This window comes from Passer domesticus, chromosome 5 (assembly GCF_036417665.1).
Source record: "Passer domesticus isolate bPasDom1 chromosome 5, bPasDom1.hap1, whole genome shotgun sequence".
In the NCBI taxonomy this organism is placed as follows: Eukaryota; Metazoa; Chordata; class Aves; order Passeriformes; family Passeridae; genus Passer; species Passer domesticus.
The window spans coordinates 1,454,654-1,476,894 of NC_087478.1; the positions used below are offsets into that span (position 1 = coordinate 1,454,654).

General features: G+C 49.0%; 1 protein-coding gene and 1 long non-coding RNA gene across 8 annotated transcripts in view; one reads left to right on the top strand and one right to left on the bottom strand.

Annotated features, from left to right (window-relative positions):
• The window catches only part of PLXNA4 (plexin A4), a 451,266-nt gene that overhangs the window by 178,894 nt on the left and 250,131 nt on the right, over positions 1 to 22,241 (top strand). The gene's annotated exons all lie outside the window — the stretch shown is intronic.
• LOC135301509 (uncharacterized) lies at positions 11,599 to 15,807 on the bottom strand. 5 transcript variants are annotated; one of them, XR_010363233.1, is made up of 3 exons: positions 15,560 to 15,799; positions 15,038 to 15,207; positions 11,599 to 11,969 (listed from the first exon to the last, which is right to left on the bottom strand). It is a non-coding gene; the product is annotated as an uncharacterized LOC135301509 (long non-coding RNA). The 5 variants fall into 5 exon arrangements; XR_010363236.1 differs by having other exon boundaries at positions 15,610 to 15,798; XR_010363234.1 differs by lacking the exon at positions 11,599 to 11,969 and adding an exon at positions 12,826 to 13,144 and having other exon boundaries at positions 15,560 to 15,800.

The window sequence follows — 22,241 nt, forward strand, 5'->3', positions numbered from 1 at the left end:
GAGTTTTCAAAGGTGGCCAGCACAGGGTTGACACTAATTAGAGATCCTGGGATACTGAGGAAGAAGCAGAGATGACCTGTCCCAAAATGACCTCTTCCAAAGAGCTGCCAACAGTCAGATTCTTGCTTTAGAAGGAACAAGAGGCTGTACAGCTGGATCCCATGAAGGTGAAATTATTTCCCATTGTCCAGCTGCTAGAAATGACTTAAAAATAACCAGTTAAGTCAATGCACCAATTACTCTGTGGTTGCAATCTCTAGAAGGTAATTCAGATCTCTTTTGTCCTGGCAAGGGATCTGTCTTTTTCCTGTTGACTGGATGGGAAGCCTGAGATGACAATTTCCAGCTCAACATTGTGGCTAACTAAAGCTCAGTGGGGTAAAACCAGTTGCAAGCCTGGTTCTGACTTAATTTTTCTGTGCTAGGATCATTTTTTGTGAAAGGGGTTGTAAGATATAAGAAAGAAAAAAAAAAGTGGAGTGTTGGAAAGTGTAGAAAAGTAAAAACAAACAATTTATACAGCTTTTAGGGCCTCCTATTTGAACCAACTTTTGTTTGAAACAAAAATTATCTCTGTTAGACTTGATATTGATTATGATGGATTCAAAGCAGAGCGCCAAACCTCCAATCTTTCAGTTTTGAGGAGCTTTCAATGACGAACCAGACTATTTTTCTGACCACTGCAGAGTTGATATTCTGCACCAAAATCCACCATCCAAACTGCCAGCAATCTGCTGCTATCTGTGATCTGAACTTCTCAGAGTTACTCCTTGCTATTTTCTTCTGAGAAGATGAATCTTTAGATGACTTCAGGCTGAGTCACAGCTGAAGAAGACCCTGAGATCAGCTCAGTTGGTTGGAGGATGGTGCTAATAATGCCAAGACTGAAAGTTTGATCCCCATATGGGCTCATTTAGGAGCTGGACTTGATCCTCCTCGTGGGTCCTTTCCAACTCAGAATATTCTGTGATTCCATGTGATTGTTGTGGTGAAAAGCTGGATTTGTCTACAGCGAAGGGGGAGATCTCCTCCACCTGGGCTGGTGGCTTGAATTCCTCTGCAGGGGCTCAGAAGGTCTGTGCCCTGAAGGCTGCTCCACCCAGGCTTGCTGACCAATTGCTTTGACCTCTCCCAGCCAGACGAAGGTTCCACCTTTGCCATCTTCTGCAGGCACCTTGGTCTCACCCTCTTCATGCTCCAGGCCAACTGGACATCAGCCTGCTGCAAGCTGGAAGCCACAGAGTGGTGCTGGTTTCATTTCCATCCCGTGGCTGTCGATGCCACTGGGAGCCCAAAGCACGGCCAGTGGTGGCAGCAGGGGCTGGGAAGAGGCTGGTGTGATACCCTAAATCACTCTGTGTGTGGTTTTATGTCTGTGTGTTCATTCATCTGGGACAGAAATCTGCACTGAACCTGCTTTAATCCCGGACCAGTGACTATGGATAACGTGGGAAGGGTGTACCTGCACCTCTGCTGGCCATAACTTCTTGTGTCACTGGTCTGGTGTCACTGCCATATTTTCTGGAAAAATCCCCTTGCCCAAGATTTTCTCCTGGAAAGCTGAGAAGCCTCAGCTTCTCCTGTTTTTGCTGCTTTGGAATGTGGTCTGGAGATTGTTTTCCAACATGTGAATTGTTTTTACTTAATGACCAATCACAGCCAGCTGTGTTGGACTCTGAGGAGCCAGTCATGAGTTTTCTTTATCATTCTTGTTAAGCCTTCTGATGTATCCTTTCTCTATAGTTTAGTATAGTTTTAGAATAGCATTCTTTAATACAATATAATATTATAATGTAATAAATCAGCCTTCTGAGAACATAGATTCATCTCTTCCCTCATCCTGGGGACCCTCACAAAGACACAGTCTGGCTTCATTGCCATGGAGGTGTCAGGGAAAGAAATGAGTGGTGATTCAGGCCAGTAATATTTGGTATCATCCAGGCTCTTGGCCAGCAGGGATTTACCCAGGGCTGATTTTCCTTCTGCATTCAGCAGCTTGAGCAATTTGGCCAGACAAGCGTCCAAAGTTCCAGCATCACCTGATGGATTTCATCCATCTCTCTTCCCACTCTCCTGTCCTTTCATCCTCCTTGGGGCTGGCAGAGCAGGAGTGCAGGCTGCCGTGAGGCCAGCAATCTCCTGTCCAGGGAGATTAAAAGGATCTGGGAATGTGGGATGCTCCCTGGAGCTCCTAGCCTTGGCTCCCCACTGCTCAGAGCTGGATGGTGCCTTACCTTGCAGGGAAAGGATCGAAACCCATCGTGTCCCTTGGCAGCCAGCTGCCACCAGGCTCCTGGGTGTGCACCAGGGCAAGGATCTGCTGAGGGTGCATTAGCTCCAGCTCCTATTCCTGGAAGTTTCCAGGATCCCAGGGGAAGCTGACACGATGCCCTGGGCACCCCTGAGTGTCAGAGGAGGAGGGCAGAGGGATGAAGGAGCTGGAATCACCCATGCCAGTAGGGCTGGGAAAGGAATTTGCTCCAGTTTCCACAGCAGACATGCTCCTGAGAGCTGGAGCTCCTTGCCCAAAGTAAATGCCTGCATTTATCATTGTCAGGGTGATTTGTTGGCCACCCGGGCTCTTCTGAGAGTGAGGGGTTGTCCCATCTCCACTTTTCAGCTGCTGGGCTGCCCAAGCCCTTAGGGAGACCATGCTCCATTGCCTGTGGAACAGCGGCTTCCCACTTCCATCAGCTGCTTTTCTCTGATACCCCTAAAAATGCCCTCTCCCAATGTGGGAAATAGATCTGTAGAAAATTCTTAAGACTTGATAGAAGGTTTATATAGTATGTATGTGTATGTAAATATGTGTGTATGTTTGTATGTGACTATGTATGTATGTATTTACATAACTTTGTATGTAAATATGTATGGGTTTTTTGGAGTATAATGATGTGTTTGGAGTTTTTTTTGAACAGTTGTGGTTCTTTTCTACTGATGGTTGCAACTGGAAAGGTAAAATTGAGGATCATCCTCTGGATGCAGTGGAATGTTGAAAGAATGTTCTTTTAAGTCAATGACAAGAAGAAGTGAGTTTTTTGTAATTATTAAAAGAGAAGGAAGTCTAGGTTGTAGATGTTTTATGTTTTCTATAATTTCATTGATTTGGCTTAATCCAACATCCTGACCCCTCCTGTTTTCATCACCACACTGGAGATGGACCAAACACTTGCTCTAATTTGGGAGAAATGGATCTCACATCCACTATTTAGATCTCCCCATGCCTGTGCATGGAGAACTGTGTTTAACATGTTTTGTTTGTTTGGTGCAGGTTGAAATACACCTGTTCCTCCTGACATTTTGATCTCCACAACTCCCTGATGTTGTAGACAGCTGAAGGCTGGTCTTGTTTCCCAGGTAACAAGTGACAGGACAGGAGGAAATAGCTTCACTGAGCAAGGCGAGGTTTAGATTGGATATTAGGAAAAGAATTCTTCATGGAAAAGATTGTCAAACATGGGAATAGGCTGCCAGAGAAATGGTGGAATCACTGCCCCTGGAAATGTCCCAACAATGAGTAGATGTTGTTGTTAGGGACACGGTTTAGTGCTGAAGATGGCAGTGTCAGATTGATGGTTGAACTCAATGATCTTTTCTGGCTTTAATGATTCCTTGATTCTATTCTTTGATGGTGTATCTTGGCTTGAAGCAGTGGCTTTGTTGCATATTTACATTCCCCATGTTCACTGCTCATTTAGGCACCCTGGGAACATCTGTGAGAATTTCAGAGGCTGAATACAATTTCCATTGCTGCTGTGTCTCACCCTGGAATCAGCTGCATTTCTTCAGTGGTTCAAGGGATTTTCTGTACTTTCTAATTTCTAGCAATCTTGATATTCTCAGATATGAGCTGGTTTCTCCCCTCACTCATCACTGCTGTAAACTGGGCGTGAACTTGGCACACAAGAGCAGTTGTCCCTGTATTGATTGAGAGTTTTACATGAGCAGGCATTGACAGAACAAGGCTGTTTTAAAGTTTTAAAGGGTGTTTTAAGTGTTTTAAACTAGGAGAGGAGAGATTCAGATTGGTTATTAACCAGAAATACTTGTGAGGGTGGTGAGGCCCTGGCACAGGGTGCTCAGAAGAGTTGTGGCTGTCCCTGGAAGTGTCCCAGGCCAGGTTGGATGAGGTTTGGAGCAACCTGGGACAGTGGAAGGTGTCCCTGCCCATGGCAGGGGGTGGAATGAGATGATCTTGAAGATCAAACTATTGTCTGATTTTAAGAACTTTCCTATCTATCTATCCATCTCTCTCTCTCTCTCTCTCTGGTGCTCCAAGAGGAGGAAATAACTCTGATTTTGCTGTTTAAAATCACAATGTGCCCATCTGAAGTATAAACCTGGCATACTGGTGCCCACTGGTTGATTTCTAACCCTGGATGTGCATTGGCTGTAAATCCCCTGGAGGCACTTGGGATGGAAGTTCCTTTAAGAAATCAAACTGTTTAAACTGTTTAAACTCAAAGTTTTCCACTATGTGATATTACACACTTCTATTCAAACTATACACCTATAATGCCAGTACTATAATTCAATTTTGGAATATTTTTTCCATAGCCTCAGGTCAAATGCAGTGTTCTCTTGGGGATCAGTGCCTGACAGCACAGAAAGTTTAAAATTCTCAGCAACCAGGGTTCCAACAACTGTTGTCTGATTTTAAGAACTTAAAGAACATAAGAACATCCCACTTGGGATGGAATTTCCTTTAACAAAATCATCTGTGCTATATTAAGTTCTGTGTGTAAACAGGTGCACAAGATTTGGCTTTCTGGAAATAAACTCAGAGGTAGCAGTTTGGGGTGTGTTGTGTACTAGGGCAGCAAAGTGCAAGGGAAATGAGAGACCAGAGCCTCGAGGAGCTAAATGAACACTTTGGAGCTTAAGAACCTCCTGATGCTTCATGGGAAAATGGGAAAATATTCTATTTAGAGACTGTACTGCTCACACATCAGATGTTTTCTCCAGTTCTCTCTCTCTCTCTGTGTAATCTTTTTTTTTTTTTTCTTTTTTAAATTATCATCGGGGGCAATTTGCATGAGAGGGATCTTTGTCTGTGAAGTGCCCATCTGCTGTGCAGCCCCACCTCCCCCCTGACGACACAGCCATCTGCTTTTGACATCACAGCCACGCAGGGCTGCAGCCTGGGGAGCCACAGGCTCCCGATTGACACCCTGCCTCCCTGCTCCCTGAAAGGGTTCCCAGGTGCTTTCCCTGCCTTTTCCCCCCCAGACAGGGATGAGCTGGCTCAGGATGGTCTGGGCTGGCGAGTGGGAGGTGCAGCTAACCAAAGTCATGAGCAGTTTTGAGCAGGGACTGTGATTTTTGATTTGCCTTTGTGTGACACGTCATGTGAAGGAGAAGTCCCCTTGTCTCTGCCTCCTGGGAATTGAATAATAATAATTATGAGGCTGATGATCACTCTTGTGAAGCAGTGCTTGATTAGCTTCACTTGCATCTGCTTGAGACACTTCTAATTACACAGCAGTGTCCTGGTGTCATTCATCCTCCAAACTAAAACTGATTTGCCCTTCAGATCTCATCCCACCCCAGTTAGGGATGCTCAAAACCTGTCTGGGAAGGGAAGATATCCACTACAGACCTCGCTCTCTGAGTGATTTACCTGCTCAGGGCTTAGGTACCACATGGATAAGCACAACATATCTGAAAAAAAGTGATTCCAACAGCCCAGATGGTCGTGGCTTGGTGAAAACAGTGCCACCTTCCAAAGTGCCAGCACTTGTCTCGCTGTGTGTCCTCGGGTGGGTAACAGCACGAGCTGTCACAATTGCTGCACATTGAAGGAATTTGCTGTGCTGAATTAAGAGAGTTGCCTTCAGGATAAAGCCCTGCTGCATCTGGATTTTTTTTGGGCTTTTATATTAATTTTTGTACCTAGCGTTCTTGTCCAGGTGGTGTTTGAGGTCTGAGGTTTTCATGTGTGGTATGGTTTGTTTTTTTCCCCCTCTCTATAAATCTGCAGTGGGTTTCTCTCCTTTGGGAAGGAGCGGAACCACTGCAAAGCCTCTCTGGTCTGGCTGCCATCCACCCAGAAACCCTGAGCACCTCCCAGGCACGTGTAGGGATCAGCTGTAAATCCAACACGTCCGGGAAGGGCTCTGCTCTGCACAGCCCCCCTTGGATCAGGCTGGGAGATCCCACTTCATTTCATGGAGTGTGCAAGTGCTGCTGCAAGCTCTTTTTCATGGTTATTTTAATCACCAAAAAGTGCAGGGTGATGCTAACTGAAAACTTGTATCAAATTCAAGGCTTTCTTTTTTTTTCTTTCAATGAAAGCAATCTGTAAGCAAGGCTTGGATAGGAATTTGGAAAATGTTGTGGGTTTAGGGTTTTGAAATGAAACTTGTGAATTACTCCTCTGGGAACTGAGCTTATCTTCAAAATTCACTGAAACAAAACAGCCAACTGTAATATTATTGATTAACATCAGCATGGTGGTGACATTGGTTTTGATGATAATAATAAAAGACTAAGAACAGACGAGGGAAAAAATATGGTTTTTTTCAGCTCAAGGAATTTGTTTTGTTTTACCTGACCCATTTCCCTTCACTAGTCTTTCATTTAAGTAAGAAAAGCTCAGGAAACAAGTGGTGTGGATTAAACCTGACCAAAATTAAGACCAACAAGAGAGATTTTCCTTGCCTTGTAACCAGGATGTTTGATCCTGGGAATGACCGTGGCATTCAATGTGTGCACAGCCACTCCTCACCACACTCCATCAAGGCAGGGAGGTTAAATCCTGCAGTGAAGTGCTTCTGAGCAGGTTCCCAGCCTCTCCAGCCTCTCCTGCTTTGCATGGGAAATTCCAATGCACGACCCTGAATTCCTCTTGAATCCAGACCTATTCTTCCCCCTTCTACCACTGCTGGGGGGAATTGAAAGAAGCAGCAGGGCAGATTGTTCCCCAAAGTTTTCCTTGCTCGCCAGCAGATCCATTAATCTCATTGCAGAGCTGCTGCTGCTGCTGCACCAGGTGCCCAGATTATTCTAATATTGCCACCATGCCTGCCAGGAGAGGCTCGTGCTGGATGATAACCCTCCTCTAATCCACTTTCTGGAGGTGCTTTCTCACTGCAGCTTGAATACAGCTTCTCCCTCTGATCGTGGCTCCGTCAGTGCCACTGGAAAGTCTTAATCCTTTGCAAGCATCTGTCAGATTCTTCTCCCACCCGGGACCCCCTCTTCTTGCCCTGAATTCCATGGGAGATGAAAGCCAGCAGCACCTTGCAGGATCAAGTGTGCGTTTGCACGCACTGGAGGTGCAGAAATCTTCATGGGGAGAGGGCAGAAAATCTTTTCCTTCCCAAATCTTGTCTCGGACAGGGCGTCCCTGTGATGGAACAGATCCACCAGCAGTCAAACGCTGAAGCATCCCCCTCCCCTTCCTTGTCCTGCTGAGGCAGACTGGAGCTCCGGGAATGCCGGTGCTGGTGGGAGCTGGCAGGATGCCGGGGCTGCACAGAAGGCTGGGGGGCTTGTGCCATGTGGGAGCCGGGCAGACTGGGAGCAGCTGTTGGGAAGTCAGGGAGTTTGGGTTTGTTTGCAAAGCAGGACGTGGCGGTGAGAGGCTGAGGGGGAGCAGACAGCCTCCCCGTCTCTCCCTCTCGAGGGTGGAGAGTTGCTTTTCTTCTGAACTTAGAGAGGGGTTTTTTTTCTGCACCCCGTGAAATAGGGGAGTGATGGAGTTATTCAAATCTATTGAAAGCAGCATGCAAAAGCTGCTTCACTTCATGGTGCAGGTCTCCACCCAATGGGCTTGGGGCTTGAGGGCATTTTTAGCTTTATGCTTGGATTTTTCTCCACCCATGCTCGTGGCCAGTCCCTTTCCATGCAAGGGTGGTCTTTGCCCAGTTTCCTTAGTTGGTCAAATTAATTGACTCTGTTTTATTAAACAACTCATAATTGAAGTATTGAAGGCTTTTGGGTTGCCTTAAAGCCTTGATCTATTACTGCGCTCGTCATTGTTTAAAACAAAAAAATGTCTCAGTTATCCCTTTCTTCTCCTTGGGAAGTCCAAGGGAGTGAAGCTTTGCAGATTGTGGATGTCACAGAACATCATACATTTGTTTTCCCTTTTTCTAGCAATTTAACACATTGTGCTTTTGCAGAGGTTCAAAAGTTCGCTCAGCAACAGTTGGTTCCTGGAGCTCGCTGCAAAGGCCCGTGAGGAAACTAAAAAAAACCCCAACCAACACCATTCCATGGCTGCAGGACATAACAGCAACAAACCACATGTAATGCCCTTAATATTGCTTAAATTATGCAAGAATGCAACCCCCAAACCCCAGAAAACCCATGTTTTCTGTTTCCTCACCATATGTCAGTGTGTTCTGCGAGTCGTTAGAGGTAAAGCCTGACCTTTACATCGGGCACTTTCTGACTTTCCTTTAATTTGACCCAGCAGCTGGGATCAAAGCCCTGCTACGTCGAGACAGCCTAAAAATATGGAAAAAATCCTGTTTGTCCTTCAGCATGTTTTAGTAAGCAGTAGGGAGAAGGGCTAGGTTAGCAGATGTTGCCCACACCACGTTGACAGCGTTTGCCATCGGTGCCACCTCCAGAGCCCAGAGCCAAGCATTGAGCTCTGCTCTCCTAGACACCTGCAGACGTTCGAGGGCCTGACAAATGGGACCCAAAATCATGTGGAATACACCCAAACAATGAAATCACCGAGTGGAGATGGCTGCGGGGGTGTGATGGATCGTGGGGCTGGTTCATGAGTCAGCTGGAGAGAAAGGAGAATCCCCTCCTGGCAGGAGAGGTGAAAAATGTCATGGGATGTCTGCTGGTTGTGAAGGACGGCGAGCAAAGGCTCCTCCTCGAATGATAGTTCAGGGAAATCATTAATTTACTGGGTTTTATCTTGTTCTGAGGTAATTTAGGAGTGGGCAGCAGTGCACAGCCTGCCAGGGAAACTGGGATGAGCTGGGTGCTCCTGAGGAGTGATTCTTCCCTCTGGTTTGGTGTTGGGAGGGCACTCAAGGTGATGGGGCCAGGCTCTTCCTGAAGCTCATAAGGGTGACAATAATGCCCCTAAAGCACAAAAATTATGACAGATCTGATAGGCAGCCCTGAGTTCATTAACATTGCCAAAATCAGGCTCTGACCCTGATCATTGCAGGGGAGCTGGACTATGTGACCTTTAAAGGTCTCCTCCACCCCAAACCATTCTGTGATTCTGTAATTCTACAGTCAGGATTTGGACGTGCCCATGCATTTGTCCACAGATTGTTGCACGCAGCAGTCCCTGGGTACACTGTGCCATCCCCTCTTGTCCCTGTTCCAGCAGAGTTTTCCCCACAGGTCCCTTCTGGAGTTGTAAAAGAGCCCCCAGAGCATCCCAGCCAGGCTGGTGACACCGTGTGTCCCCAGACCTCTCAGCAGCCCACAGGAGCATTTTGTGCACAATGAAGGTGGCAGACTGTCAAAACTTTAGCTGTGCTTTCCTGACTCCTCAGCCAGCTTCCAGAGAGGGGATGCAGTATCTTCTGGGCTGCCAGCCATGCCAGAGAGCTGGAATTCTGGAGTCTGTCTCTTGGCACTGCTGCTGGCTGCCGTGCCTCCTCTGTCTGCTGCTGCTGCAGGCAGTTTGCAGGTCTTGTCTCTGGGAGGATGCTAAACACCATCCCCGCCCCTTGAATGCCCACTTTGTTTAATTACCAGCACATTTGCCAACGTGGTTTTGGCATGAGCCAATCTGTTGTGTCTCAACAAGGGCTGAGCTGCTCCAAGGGTTAACACCTCCCAAAACCCATCCTCAGTAAGCAGAGTCAGGGTAATCCCCCTGGTTTGGTAGCAAAAGGACATGAAAGCACAAACCCAAGCTGTGCCATGTCATTTGGGGACAGCAGAAGTGATTGTGGCTCGTTTTATGTTGCAGCTGGGAGTTGACAGAGGAGCCAGGATTTGCAGTTTGACTTTTTGCTCGGCAGCACCGCGGTGCTCCTGCGCTCCCCGAGCACCTTCCCTCCAACACAAAAACCAGCAACACCTCCTTGGAGGAGATTTATGAGCCAGCAGAGCTGACACCACTTTGCTCAGTCCCTCAAGGCACAAGCAGAGCCCCAGACCTTATTTTTGTCAGCGTGGAGGGTCCCCTTAGTGGCGATAAACGCGGCGTGGCATTGAACTTCAAAGGCTGTTGGAGCAAACTTCCCCGGTCTGGTGCCACATGGCAAGGAGGGACAGGGCTCGAGTGACAGATGCACCCACACATGCACAATCAGGGGACAGATGTGCCCCGTGGCAAGGGGCAGGGCTGTAGGAGAAGAGGTGCAGATCCCAGCTGCTGTTTCATGCCCCATCCCTGTTACAGGCCACCCTATATTTTGTAAGTTTTACTTTGATGGGAAGGAGGAGCAATTTCTGCTGTGGGGTGGAGGCTGTTTGGTGTGTTCTCATCTTCTGGCTGGGTTTTGCCCTGGGGGATTTGGTTTTTTTGTGGTGTGACCTGGTGAGCAGCACATGGGGACAACTGGGGGATGCTGGTGGAGCCACACCCCAGAGCATCCCCAGCTCCAGTGCTCAGGATGGCGTGGAAACGAAAGGATAGAGACAGTGTGAAATAAATGCCATTAATTTCCCCTTAAATGGTGATTTCTTTCCTGCCCTCTCGGAGCACTTTCTCTGCAGAGGAGTACCCACACACACTGCTCTCTCCTGGGGTGCACTGGGACCACTAATTCCACCCTGGAGGTGTTAAACTGCATCTGCACTAGGTGCTAAAAGGTGTTCTGTCTGAGGAATGAAAGGAAACATGAAAAGAAAAAGCACTTATTTCTCCTGTCTGTGCATTGTGTGTGGCTGAGCCATCTCCCTTGCTGCTCTTGGTGTTTTTCAAGTCTGGAAAAACATAGAGAGCAGGAGTTTGTGTGTCTGTGAAGGCAGGAATCCTCCCATAGCCTGGCAGAGAATCCCTTGGTCCAGGCTGGAAATAAGCTTTATTGTCCCTGTGTTGTCCCTTGTTTGTTTTCCATATTTTGCCATTTAACTGCAAATCCTGGTGGACCTGCCTGACAGGAACACTGATGCCATGTGCCCTGCAGCCACGCTGCTGCAGCTTCTCCATGGTGAATTATCCAGCACTGTAGTGCTGGGAATGAGCATAAAAGTGTATAAAAGTGGAGGAAAAGAGTATAATAGTGGAGGAGAAGACACAACTTTTCTTGCCCCATTCTCTGTGCTTGTCTCCCAGCTGTCCAGAAGCAGGTATCCACCACCTTCCCTGGCTGCAGATTGACTCCCTGCCTCCCTGGCTTCTCTTTGGACTCTGGAATTTCCTGCCTTTGCTCCTCAACCAGAGGTCAGGCTGCCCAGGGCAGACCCTTGGAGGCTCCTGGGCAGAGCTGCATCAGTCTTGGCAAATTTGAGCAGGTCCAGAAGCAGCCCCTGCTCTTGTACCCCAAACTGGAAACACTCAGGGAAGCAAATAACTACAATTCACAACAAAACAAAGCTGTTAGGATTCTATTAGGATTACCTTCGTGCCATTAATGAAGGTAATTAAGCTGCATGTAAAGAGACAGAGGTTGGAAGGCATGGAGAGCAGAGCATGGTTTCACCTGAACATGATTTTCGAAGTTTCCTTCTTTAGAAGGACCTTTTATCCTTTAATAGGGTGAGGGGAAGGGGCTGACAGGAAGAGCAGAGCTCATCCAGGGTCCTGTGAGATGTGCTACAGCTGCAACAGGTTGGAGAAAGGGTTTTTAGGGATGGGTGTGAGCAGGGCTGCTCCTGCATCCGTGGAGCTGAGTTTTTCTTCACTTTTAATGCTTTCCTCCTGCCCCGACCCTGCTGGTGGGGAAATCTTATCCATTCTTCCACTGGGACAGCACTGGCAGCTCCCACCACCTCTGGCTGTGTCCATTTGGAAGGCTGGGGACAGCACAGTGTCCTGACAGGCAGGGGGGTGGAACTCGATGGTCTTCAAGATCCTTTCCAACCCAACTCCGCTGCACAGGAAAAGGGGAAGTGTGACTTCTTTACCACAACACGATCTCTCCTCCCTTCCCACAAAAAGAAAACCCCAAAAAACCAGCCAACAATAAATAAATGAATAAAATAAAATAAGTAAGCAAGTAAATAAATAAATAAATAAATAGATTGGTGTCCCACTGTGATGGTGGCTGAGGGTGATGATGATGATGAGGAGGAGGAGGAAGAGGCTTCCAAGGCAAGTTGTGCCAGTGGATCCCAGCTAGCAGAGCTGTCTGGCGCCTGAGAGGGATGTCTGTGAACAGGAGGGGGGTTTGTGAAGCTGCTGCCACACGCTGCAGACTCGTGTGAACGCACATCCATCTCACCCAAACTTGGGGGTTTCCGTCCCCAGCCGCTGCACAATGCGGCTGCTGCAGCCTCGCCTCATTGTGGATTCCCGGGGAGTGCACGACTGGAACGGGGAGCAGGTGCAGGCTTTGGAGGAGGTGGGACCAGCAATTATCAGCCCGAGCGTTAATTGTCGAATTAACATCACACTGTGTAACACGAGTAAATAAGAACCAGCAGTTTGGGTTTCTTGTGGAAACCTTCATTCCAAGGGCTTTGTGTCTGCTCTGATCTCTCTTCCACCTCACGTTACAGAGCCTGGCAGGAGTGGCTGGTGTTGTCTAAAATAGCCTGGATGGTTTTTCCCCCTACCAAAGCAGGATTCAAAGTGGGATGAACGTGCAGAACTGGCCTGGACATAATTCCTGCAGAAGTGCCTGTATTAACACAGCCTATTGGTGTTGTCTAAAATAGCCTGGATGTTTTTTCCCCCCACCAAAGCAGGATTCAAAGTGGGATGAACTTTCAGAACTGGTCTGGACATAATTTCTGCCTATGTTAACACAGTCTATTATCTGGCTGCAGATTGGGTGTGGGTGGCTCTCCATCCTTTTGGACATTTCCGTGGGTTTTCTGCTGGTAGCTTTGACCAGAAGCTGTTGAAAATCCGCTGTACATTCCACACTCAGAGGCAGCTGCTTTTCAGGAGTGGAGTGACACTGGGAGCTGAACCCCGCCTTTTCTCCAGGCATCTTCATCTGCAAGGCACTGCAGGTCCTTGAGGATGATTATAAGGTATTTACAGTTGAGGAGATGGATGACTTGGTCCTAACAGTCTGAATGATATCTCAGCGATGGCAGCCTTAAACACAGACAGCTAGAGGTCACATTTGATTACATAAAAACTGGATTTCAGCCGAAGCAGCTGGGAGAGATGTTCCTCCCTCCTTGAGAAATGACAAGTGCAAAAAAAAAGCCCATCCTGCCTGACTGGGGTTCCCGAGGCAGCCAAGAGCAGAGTGCAGGGTTGGGTGCCAGTGGCTCTGTTATCCTTGGCAGCAGGAAGCAACTTGTTAGTGGTGGCGGCACAGCCCAGCTGGCAGGGTGGAGAGGCCGTGGCAAGCTGAGTGTCCCCAGCATCCATATCCCTGTCCCCTTCCAGGGAGGGCACCAGGACGTGTCTGTGCTGATTGCTCATTTGTGGATGTATAAATTCCTGCTGCTATTAGACGGTGAGGTGATGCAGAACAAAGCTGCTGATTAACACATGCAGGAGCCATGGATGCTCCTGGGAAGGGACAGGGACTCAGCTCCAGCCACTGCCAGCTGGGCAAGGGCCTGGCCAGTCCCTCCAGAAGGGAAACCCTAAGGCTCAGGCATTCCCTGTGCTGGGGATGGTGGGGTGGGATGTGGAGGTTGGTACTTTGTCCCCCATGCCCCAAAATAAAATAAAATAAAATAAAATAAAACATGTGTGGGATAGGTCTCCTGCCCTAAATGAACTTGTTGGCATCTTCTCTCTGGTCAACCCTTCACAGCCTGGGAAAAAGGGACTGGTACAGGTTGGAGAAGACATGATTTTGTGTGGAGAGAGCAAGAATAAAACAGGTGAAGGGACAGGAGGGTGGGAAGTGGGAAGAGAGAGCCAGAGCTGAAAGACCAGAAAGCTCTGCTGGTTGGGAGCCAGGCACCTGCACCTGAGGGAGAGAGAACAGAAGAGGTGAGAGAAACTGGGGCTGGCTCTGAGCTGTTGAGGTTTTGCTGGCTTGGCTCCCTCTTGCAGAGACAGCAAGAGCAGAGCAGATCCATCCCTGGATAGATTTTAACTGGATGCTGCTCAGATGGAGAGCTGCCAAAAAAGTGACTGACCCTAGAAGAACCTGGGTCTGGGAGGGTTCAGCTCCTGCTGGGACATGAGACCAGGAGCCACATGATATTTGCAGTTCCTGTGGTCCTCTGGCTTTGCCACATCATCAAAACCAAAGAGGCTGAAGCTGCATCCAGGTGGAGAGGAGGGTTGGAGGTGCTTCCAGCCAGGAGGGCAAAGGAGGTGTGATGGTGTCTTGCTTATTCACCTTTCTCCTTTCCCTGTCAGAGTTTTCCTCATTCTCAGTCCCTAATTCCTGCAGCTCCAGCAATCCTCCATCCCCCTGCAATCTTGGTGTGGTGCTCAGCCAGGCTGGGCTTTTCCAGACCCATTTCCAGGTGAGCCTTAGTGTCTCTTGAATAAGGCTGGGACAAAAATGAAGGGCTGGAGGTCCTGCTCTCTTGCCAGAGCTGAACAACGATGGGGAAGGGAGGTCAGACCTGGCCCCATGCAGGCAGAGCTGCCTGCTTGGGGGGCAGGAGGAAACACATCAGCAGCAGCTCTTCTGTGTCCTCCTGCCCTCAAGCTGGAGGTGCAGTGGCAGGCATGAAATTCCCCATCCAGTCCTGTCAGCCTGATGGACAGAGTAGCCCCTTGCCCCTCCTGAGGGTGTGGGGAAGCCAAGCAGAATGGAAAGGAGTTGTGCCCTGAGGGGAGAAGCAGCTTTGTGTGTCTGGGGTCCCTTCTGCAGCCTGTGCTGGGCTTATCTCACAGAGTTATATCACCAGTGTTGGACACAACCTCAGCTCTCGGGGCCACGGGGTTCATGGATGTGCTTGCATTTCATATGTCCCTATGGATAAGGAATGTAGAGCACAGCTACTCCAGGTTCATCATCACCTTTCCAACAGTCACCGCTGCTCTGTGTAGGCTGAACATTTTTCTTACCTCTTAAGCAAACCCAAATTCCTGTCAGGAGCACAACCAGATCTCTGAGGTTTTGTAGAAATAAACAAAACCCAGGCAGAGTGAGCCCAGATGCTGAGCCCAGATGTGGGATGGTGGCCACATGCTGCACCTCCATGCAAATCTGCTGTCACCTGTAATAATCCTCGATCCTGTGAAGCAGGAGGTGTGAATCACACTGATGTGAGAGACTGACCCTCACCATTTGTGCAGCTATCCAGCCCTCCAGCAGTGCTATTGGACCCACCAGAGGCAGAGAGATGTAGATGTCATGACCAGGGTGCAATAGACCTATTTTTCCCAAGCTGTCACTCTGTGCAGGGTTTTATCACAGAGCTGGTTCTCCACAGCTGGAAAAGTATGTGTTGGGTGTCTTGATGGAGGCCCAGCTGGTCCTGAGCTGGTTGTCTCCATCTTTGTGTATTAAACCAGAAACCAGGATTAATTAAACCAGAATATCTGTGTATTAAACTAGAATATCTGTGTACTAAACCAGAAACTCACAGGTGCATGAGCACAGGACCCGCTGCAGCCACACACGGGCAGACTCTGACCTGTCCACTTGGCACTGGACATCTGCATCCCACTGGGAATGGAGTGACTCCTTCAAAAGTCCTGAGGGCTCTCAGCTTGGAGCACTTGGTGTCAAACAAAGGAGTGGTCCCAGACATCACAGAGCCATAGAATGGCTGGGGTTGGAAGGGACCCTAATGATCCCATGATGCTGTTCTGTGTTCACTGGTAACCAAATAGACACCAAGGCAGAACCCAAGAAATGCAGCCCAGGATCTGGTAATTCCTTGGTGCTGGATAACCATGGATTTGGGGCAGGTTCTTCTGGCCAAAACCTCTGGCTGATGTTTTCATTTGCTCCCTGAGCATTCAGTGTCCAAGTCAGCTCCCAGCACTCCGTCACTTATTGCTGACTCTCGAGCTCAGTGGTTTTGCTGCTCTGAGAAGTCATTCCCAACATCAGAGTCTCTCAAAATGATCCTGCCAAGATGCTCTGACTCCCCCTGTTAAGCAGCAGGAGAGTTCAGGCTGTGCCTCGGAATAATTATGCACAAGACACAGTGTCAAAACAAAGGCAGAGGATCCTAAAACATTCACGGCTGTGCTGTACTGTTCCCATCCGTGTCCTTGAGACACTTCAGCACCTTCCAGAAAAAGAACTATCAGGTGCCAAATGCTGGCTGCAGTCCCCTTCTCTCCCAGGTGCTGTTTCTCAGGAGATTTAGACTTGGCTGGGAAGGGAGCAGGGGTTATTCAAGGCTGCTTGCTGTGGGATGCTGGGGTGATGTTGGGACAGGCAGTGCCACTGGAGCCTCAGGACAGACCCTCGTGGGGTCAGCACCAAACTTTTCCTGCGGGGAGGCTGCAGGCTCTCCTGTGAGAGAACTGACAGAGAGGAGCCAAGGTCCTTGCAGTTTAACCAGGAGCACTTCAGGTCCCTCCTGTTTCAGACCCCCAAAATCTGTTTGTATCTGCAGTTCTCTGCTTTTGAAGGTGAGCCACTGCATCCTGGAAATGCTGGCTCCAGGACCATTTGGGATGTGAAGGCCAGTGGCAACACCAGACCTTTGGGTAGCCCTTACATCAGCTTTTTATCTCCTTTGTCTTAATTCCCACACTTTTATTGCATTTATTTTATATTGGACCTTCTGAGGGAGTTACAGACATAGAGCAACTGTCCCATGGCTCCCCAAAGCCTGGGACACTCAATCTGCCAGCTGCCACCACCTCCCTGGGGCGAATTTAATGTTTTTTCCAGCCCATCTTCCCTGTTGCCACTCACAGGAGGATCTTTGGGAGAGGCGTGGACACCACCAAGACATTTTCCAGACGACTTTGGCATCAGGCAGTGCCAAAGGAACCAGCAGAGCTGTTTCTCTGGAGAATGCCCCGTGGGGCAGGGCTCTGGCTCTCCATCCTGCTGCCACCATCCAAGGCAGTGGCGGCAGTCTGGGAGCCACCAGCTAAGAGAGGCTGATGTCACTTTTGGCCCCATGATGTGCTCAAAGCCCTTCAGCCTGAATTTTCAGCTTGGGGGCAGCCAGGGCTGTGTCCCACTGGCACAGATTCCCTGGAACCGTGGAGCAGCTGAGCCAGAAGTTCCTTTAATCAATGTTCTTCCTTGGGGTTTTCAAATGTGGGCAGGCAAGGTGATTTTTAGGCTACTTAAAAGCACAGGTTATCCCAATAATTGATGTATTGCCACTGTCTGAGGCTCTTTGGATGCTGGGAGCATCCCAAACTGGCTGTCACTGGAATTCTGGTCATGCTTTAAGCTGTAATCAGCCAGGTGAGACCACCAGGTAGTAGCAGATATCTGCACCAAGGAGAGGTTATTTTATCCAACCTATTCCCATAATCCTTTGATACACACTCCGGGGGCTTTGAAAGGGATTTGGGATCCTGCAGCAGGGATCATCCAGCAGGATCAGCCCGGGGATGGAGGAGGGGGACGGTGCCTCCCTGCTCCCAGGGCTTCCAGCTGCCTGTTGTTCTGCTCTGATGTCAGGGAGGCAGCTCTGCCAGGGAAATCACAAAGGCAGCCACAAGTGGGACTTAAAATAGCTCTCCGTTTGGAGAGAGGGGAGGGCTGGGGGGACAGGGCTCCGCCTGCCACATTGACAACTCTCCCAGGCAGGCTGGACTCTGCCTGCCTCTTCCCGAGGTGGAAACCCCCGAGGGGAGCAGGAATCTGGTGCCTCTTGGATTCTGCAGCCCTTCCTGTGCAGAGGGAGGTTTCCAGCTGGGAGAAGGGGACAGGGTCAAAGTGACATCCCGGTGGAGGGAGGGGACAGCCCCTTCCTGGCTGGTGGCTGGGTTCATTCCTGAGCCCTTCCCTTATTCCCACTCCTCCCGTGGCAACCCAAGGGCAGTGATTCCATGGAGTTTGCTCAGCCAGGGTTGGAGGTTTCAGGGATAAATGAGGTGGCTCCTCAGGCAGAGAATGTGGCCACCACACTGAGGGCTGATAAACCAATAAACACTTTTAATATATTGTAGTTAGGAAATAGTTGGCTTCTCATTGTGACGGCATCAATTCTAACATCTGTATTGTCTCACCCTTCACGTGAGACTGAAAATGGAATAAAAGTTTTTAAAACACCTTTCAGCTGCCCCATCTCTGGGTCAGAAAAGAGCTTAATCCAACACTGGCTGGGCTGTTGTTAGGGTGTGTGCTTCCATGTGCTGGGAATTATGTGGAGGAAGCACCACTGTGCTTATGCTGGCTTTCTTGGGAGAGTCTGGGCAGAGGAGAGGACTGTGCAAGCCACATCCCAACCTCAAAAAGCTGGAGTTAGGGTTTGAAGCCCTGCCCTGCCCCAGGGGAGGTCCCTCACCCCCTGAAAATGAGAGTGGATCACAGCTGGTTTCCTAGCAGGGTGCAGCACTTCTCCAGGCAGCTCCAAGGGACAATTTCCTGACCCAACAGGAGCCCTCCCACCCCATCATCTCCATCAGGGTGCTTCAAAACCTCATTTTCCCCTCCCACAGCAAATATCAGGAGTGATACCAGGGGGTGTCAGGGAAGCTGTTGGTTGGCAGGCGGTTCATCCTGTTCAAAAAGGAGGTGATGGGACAAAACACCTTCAAGAACTGCCATCACTCTGGGGTAGTGCCAGTTTTGAGAGGTGTGAAGTTAATGCCAGCACACCTCATTATGTCTGAGCTGAGGACATGTCCCCTAGAGGGTGGCCAGCCTCGGGGCATCTCATCCTGGCCACACAGCTGTGGCAGCAGGGGCACTTTATAGTACATAGATGTATTCCTGCATTCCTTTTTGGCAACACCCAGCAGAATAATGGCCTTACAGCACCCTGGTTCTGCCTTGTCTCCACAGGCTGGCAAATCTGGAGCTGATATCCCACCCCTCCTCCAACCAGTTGGTTTATTTTTTATCTTTCCTTTTGCCAAGTTGCAACCTGTGTCTTGTAGTCGTGCTGATCCTTGTCTTGCACTCATAAATATTCAGTGTGTGCTGCAGGAGGCTTTGGGCTGAAGCGTGTCACACAGCAAGGAGTCTGACTTTGCTGGGCACACAGCGTTACAGGAGCTTCCTTGACCCTCCTCCCGGGGGATAATGCTCCCATTCTGCACGTTTTTGTCCTCAAAATGGAAAATTTCAGCCAGATTTTTGGTAGATCAGGGCTGAGGGGGTTGGTGTTGGGGCGGGCAAGGTTTGCAAAGTTCTGGTGCAGAGAAATTATGAAGCACCTTTATGTGCTCTGAGATAAGGCACCTGTCCTCGACATGACTCCAAAAATGCACTTTTTCCTTTATGATTGTCCCAAACCCAAAATATCCTCAGTTTTTGCCATCTGGTTCATGTCCCCTGTGCCACCAGCTGTGCCAAACTCGACCTGTTCCAGCCTGGCTGCTGGATGCTCTCCTTGGCAAGGAGGATGGACACCAGGCTGAACTTGACTCGTGGCAGTGTCCATGTCCATTTGTGCAGCCTCAAACATTCTGTTCTGCTTTTTCCCCTCTTTGGGGCCCTTATCTGGAGATTCCACATCTGCTATTACCCCGCAGCTTTAAGCTGATGTGGGGCTGCAGCCAGATTTCTGCTTTGGATTAAATTTACCAGGGGTTAAAGAAGATCACTGCTCTTCTCTGTCCTGTGATCCAACCTGGCATTTGGATGTATCACAGAAAGGCTTGGGTGGGAAGGGGCTTTAAAGACCATCAGTGACACCTTCCACTAGACCAGGCTGCTCCAAGCCCCATCCAGCCTGGCCTTGAACACTTGAAACAGATTTTTAGTGCAGCATAACTCTCAGGCTGTCTGTCCTACCTCCCCAACCTCTAGTTTAGGGACTATCTTCCCTGAATCAAATGAAATTCTCCCTCAAGTTTCCTATAAAATCACACATTTTGTGGAAAGAATTGGGAATTTTATAACGTGAACTGATTTTAAATCATTGCATGGTTTGTCTTGAAACAAACCTTAAAGATCATTTTGTTCCTGCACCCATGAGCAGGGAAGCCACACTCTATCCCAGGTTGCTCCAAGCCCTGTCCAACCTGGCCTTGAACACTTCCAGGGGTTTTGAGCACCCTGGGATAGTGGGAGATGTCCCTGCCCATGTCAGAGAGTTGGAACTGGATGGTCCTGAAGGTCCCTTCCAACCCAAACCATTCAATGATTCTATGATCTCTCTGACAAGACCTTTTCAACAGCTTGGTTTGGACTGTATTTTTACTTTTCTGAAGTCATGGAGCTTGGGCCTGCTCTCTCCAGGATGGGAGTTTGGGGCACATTTGTGGTTTTTTTTCTGCTTTTCTGGCTATCCAGAGAAGATACACTGAGAAATTATGCTCATTTCTGATTTTATCATCTTTGTAGCATTTAGAGTGTGACCATCCCACCTTCCACACCCACTCAGTCCACCTGGGTGAGAGATTTGCTCTGGCTGGTTTTCCATCTCCAAATCTCCTTGGCTGGCTCCATTTTGCACTTTTACAAGGAATAAGAACTTTATAACAGCTGCAGGGATTAAACTCTGCTGAACCCTCAAACCATGAACCTGAAGGAAATGTAACAATGAATTAACAAAATGCATTGATGATTGTAAAATGTAAAAATGTAAATGTAAAAGTGCATTAATGAAGTTGCACAACAAGCTCTGAATTTGTGAAGTAAATTGTAGTTTTTGACAACAAACCTGACCCAACATGATCCATAACCAGGGAGGTTTGGGAGCTGCAGGTGGGGATGGATATCAGCATTCCTTCTCCATCTGTGTGTCAGGAGGTTCTTGCATGTCCAACCTGAGCAGTCATCCCTAAATCCAGCACCTGAAGTGAAATTCCACCTAGACAGATTCACCCTGTCCCCAGCCTGACCTAGGAGGGGTTCTGTGGGTTTTTTGGGGACCAGCAGAGGCTGCACTGCCTCCAAGGTGCTTTTGCACAGTGTAAGAGAAATCCCAAAGGGTGTTTTTGCAGGAGGTGTTACCTTTTCCACGGATTGTGCTGGGAAAAGGGCCTGCTGGTGCTGTTTGTGATGGACTCGAGGGACTGCTCTCCCTTGCCTCTCATTCCCTGTCATGGACAAATATCCTTTGGTGTGCTGGTGCTGCTCAATCATTCCAGGAGGGATGCAGATGGAACAGGCTGGAGCAGAAACCTGTGACAACACAACACCACATTATCCCCCCAAAACCTTGCCATATTTTTGCCCCCACGTGCACAGAGAAACACCTCCCGTGGTGTCCAAGGAAAGAAGCAATTAAAAAGTGCTTTGTTTTCCTGCAGCAGGGTGCAGCAGGATGCAGCCCATGCCCCGGGGTAAATGTCCTCAGGAGAGCTGTGGCTCCCTGGAAGTGCAGGTGGTTGCTAATTTGAACAGTATCCACTCTTTGAATGAAGCCAGCAGGGGTGAGGAACAGGGATTTGTCATTTCTAGGAGGTGGCTTTGGGTCTCTGCCAGCTCAGCAGGGTTGGGAAGCTCCTCTCATCCAAAGTGGCAGATGCAGAGTCAGCCCCAGCCAGAACCTCCCCTGTGCATGGGGAGGCTCTCCAAAAACAGTGGATAATTGGGTTGGGAGACACCTGAGAGCTTGCCCAGCCCATCCCACTGAAGGCAGGATCCACTCTTACCCATATCCCACCTGACAGAATCTCCTTCAGCCCGTTCATCAACTTCCAAGCTCCCCAAACCACTAAAAAGCTTCTTCAGTGTCTAAAGCCAGCCTCCCTACTGTTATCCACAGAATACCCACCCCAGACAGGGAGAAAGATTTATTTTCTTCATTTTTCTGCTCCACATTTGAAGCTGATTATTCTGCTTCCCCTCTAAACAACCCTCCAGTTCCTCCTGCGTTGCCATGGAATTTCAGGCTCTCCAGGTCCCCCTTGAGTCTGGTGCCCTGGAGTGCCCCAGTCCTGGCCTTGGCAGCACCATCAAGGCAGCTGGACTGTGCCATGTGCCCATTATCCCTGGGATTGGGGTCTGTATTTTCTGCAACAGCCCAGCACTGCTGTTTTAAGCACATTTACCCCCTTTTTCCTCAGTCCCACAGTGCCACCGAGTTCTGCTCTGACTCTGTGCTCTCAGTTCTTGCTGCCTGAGAGTATTTGCCCTCCCTGAGTCCAGGCTTGTTTCTTTTTCCTTTTCCTGAACTGTTCCTTCAGTTCATCCAGCTCGTTTTGCATCCCAAGCTCTCCAGTGTTG